Source organism: Durio zibethinus, chromosome 1 (assembly GCF_047325235.1).
Source record: "Durio zibethinus cultivar Kanyao isolate XHJ-2024 chromosome 1, ASM4732523v1, whole genome shotgun sequence".
NCBI classification, from domain to species: domain Eukaryota; kingdom Viridiplantae; phylum Streptophyta; class Magnoliopsida; order Malvales; family Malvaceae; genus Durio; species Durio zibethinus.
The window spans coordinates 13,957,501-13,960,000 of record NC_143162.1 but is presented as its reverse complement, the minus strand read 5'-3'; the positions used below and the strand labels follow the sequence as shown (position 1 = coordinate 13,960,000).

The 2,500-nt window shown below is 52.4% G+C and overlaps 1 non-coding gene and 1 pseudogene across 1 annotated transcript; both read right to left on the bottom strand.

Moving 5' to 3' along the window:
* LOC149520474 (25S ribosomal RNA) overlaps positions 1–2,022 on the bottom strand; it is a 2,723-nt pseudogene extending 701 nt beyond the window's left edge.
* Positions 2,023–2,260: 238 nt separating this feature from the next.
* On the bottom strand, positions 2,261–2,416 carry LOC149520473 (5.8S ribosomal RNA). The gene has a single exon (XR_016326393.1). It is a non-coding gene; the product is annotated as a 5.8S ribosomal RNA (ribosomal RNA).
* Between the last annotated feature and the right edge of the window lie 84 nt (positions 2,417–2,500).

Sequence of the window (2,500 nt, the reverse complement as noted above, 5' to 3'; positions counted from 1 at the left end):
ACGAGATTTCTGTTCTCGTTGAGCTCATCTTAAGACACTTGAATTATCTTTTAACAGATGTGTCACCCCAGCCAAACTCCCCACCTAACAATATCTTCTGCCCAGATCGATCGACCGAGGTCGGCCTTGGGTCTAAAAGAAGGGGTCGTGCCCCACCTTCGATTCGCGGAATAAGTAAAATAACGTTAAAAGTAGTGGTATTTCAATTTCGCTCGGGGGCTCCCACTTATCCTACACCTCTCAAGTCATTTCACAAAGTCGGACTAGAGTCAAGCTCAATAGGGTCTTTCGACTCTGCTGATTTCTCGACGTGTGGCGCTCTTCCGACTGTTGGACCCTACCTCCTGCTAAGCCATTTCCAGGGTGGGCGGGCCATTAAACAGAAAAGATAACTCTAGCCCCCACCGATGTTTCTAGACTCCATAACGTTGCCGTCAACCGTCGCATCCCAATTCAAAAATTTTAACCCGATTCCCTTTCAAAGCTCACGCGGGACACGCTGTCGGACGGGCTTCCCCCGTCTCTTAGGATCAACTAACCCATGTACAAGTGTCGTTCACATGGAACCTTTCCCTTCTTCGGCCTTCAAAGTTCTCATTTGAATATTTGCTACTACCACTAAGATCTGCACTGATGGTCGTTTCGTCCGGGCTCGCACCTCGGGTTTTGTGACAACTGCCACACCTTCCTACTCATCGAGGCCTGGCCCTTGCCCCTACGGTCGGGTATAGGTCACGCGCTTAAGCGCCATCCATTTTCGAGGCTAGTTGATTCAGCAGGTGAGTTGTTACACACTCCTTAGCGGATTTCAACTTCCATGACCACTGTCCTACTATCTTAATCGACCAACACCCTTTGTGGGTTTCGGGTTAGCGTACAGATGGGCACCATAACCCGACTTCTGGTTCATCCCGTATTGCCAATTCTGCTTACCAAAAATGGCCCACTTGGAGCTCTCGTTAAAGTTTGAGAATAGGTCGAAGGCGTTACGCCCCCGATGCCTCTAATCATTGGCTTTACCTGATAGAACTCGACGGGGGCTCCAGCTATCTTGAGGAAAACTTTGGAGGGAACCAGCTACTAGACGGTTCGATTAGTCTTTCACCTCTATACCCAAGTCAGACGAACGATTTGCACGTCAGTATCGCTAGGGCCTCCACCAGAGGTTCCTTTGGCTTTGCCCCATTTAGGCATAGTTCACCATCTTTCGGGTCCCGACGGGCATGCTCGCACTCGAACCCTTCTCAGAAGATCAAGGTCGGTCGGTGGTGCACTCGCGAGGGATCCTGCCAATCAACTTCCTTGCACCTTACGGGTTTTCTGGCCCGTTGACTCGCACGCATGTCAGACTCCTTGGTCCGTGTTTCAAGACAGGCTGGATGGGGAGCCCGCAGGCTAATGCCTGGAGCATGCTGGTGCTGAGGCATGTCGAGACAACGTGTGCTGCATTCCATGATCACGATGATGATGTCTTCACGGGCACATCGAAAGCCCGAGCTTGGGCCACCGTCGTGACCCGCGTCGGTCCACGCCCCGAGCCAATCGATGGATCGACTCTCGCCATTCCACATCCGATCGGGACGTATCGTCGACCCCCATCTGCTTCCCTTTTGACAATTTCAAGCACTCTTTAACTCTCTTTTTGAAGTCCTTTTCATCTTTCCCTCGTGGTACTTGTTTGATATCGGTCTCTCGCCCGTATTCAGCCTTAGATGGAATTTACAGCCTGATTGGGGCTGTATTCCCAAACAACCCGACTCGTGGATAGTGCCTCGTGGTGCGACAGGGTCCGGGCACAATGGGGCTCTCACCTTCTTCGGTGACCCTTTCCAGGAGACTTTGGCTCGATCCACCGTCGAGGACGCTTCTCCAAACTACAATTCGGACGTTAGGGGTGCCCGATTCTCAAGCTGGGCTCTTCTCGGTTCGTTTGTCGTTACTAGGGGAATCCTGGTAAGTTTTTTTTCCTCCATTTATTGATATGCTTAAACTTAGCGGATGATCCCACCTGACCTAGGGTCACGATACGAGCATTGACCAAGCGATGCAGGGGGTCCGATAAGGTCTGGATGGACAATGAGCGTGCGTCACCGGGGACGAGGCATGCCAAGAGCTCTACAACCGACGGTTACGGTGCTGTCGTTGCTGGGGACTCACTTTTGGGCCAACCACAACCCACGGGATCGTGAGAGTCCATCTTCCACCTGCCCCCTTCCCCCGGAGCCCGACGAGTGGGGGGTCGGAGGGGGCCGATGGTGCATGACACCCAGGCAGACGTGCCCTCGGCCTAATGTCTTGGGGTGCAACTTACGTTCAAAGACTCGATGGTTCACGAGATTCTACAATTCACACCAAGTATCGTATTTCGCTACGTTCTTCATCGATGCGAGAGTCGAGATATCCATTGCCGAGAGTCATTTCATTTTTTCACGATAAAAAGAGTCGTGACACCGCCCGGGCACCCACCATGAACGGGATGGTGAAGGCGCGCACGCTCCAT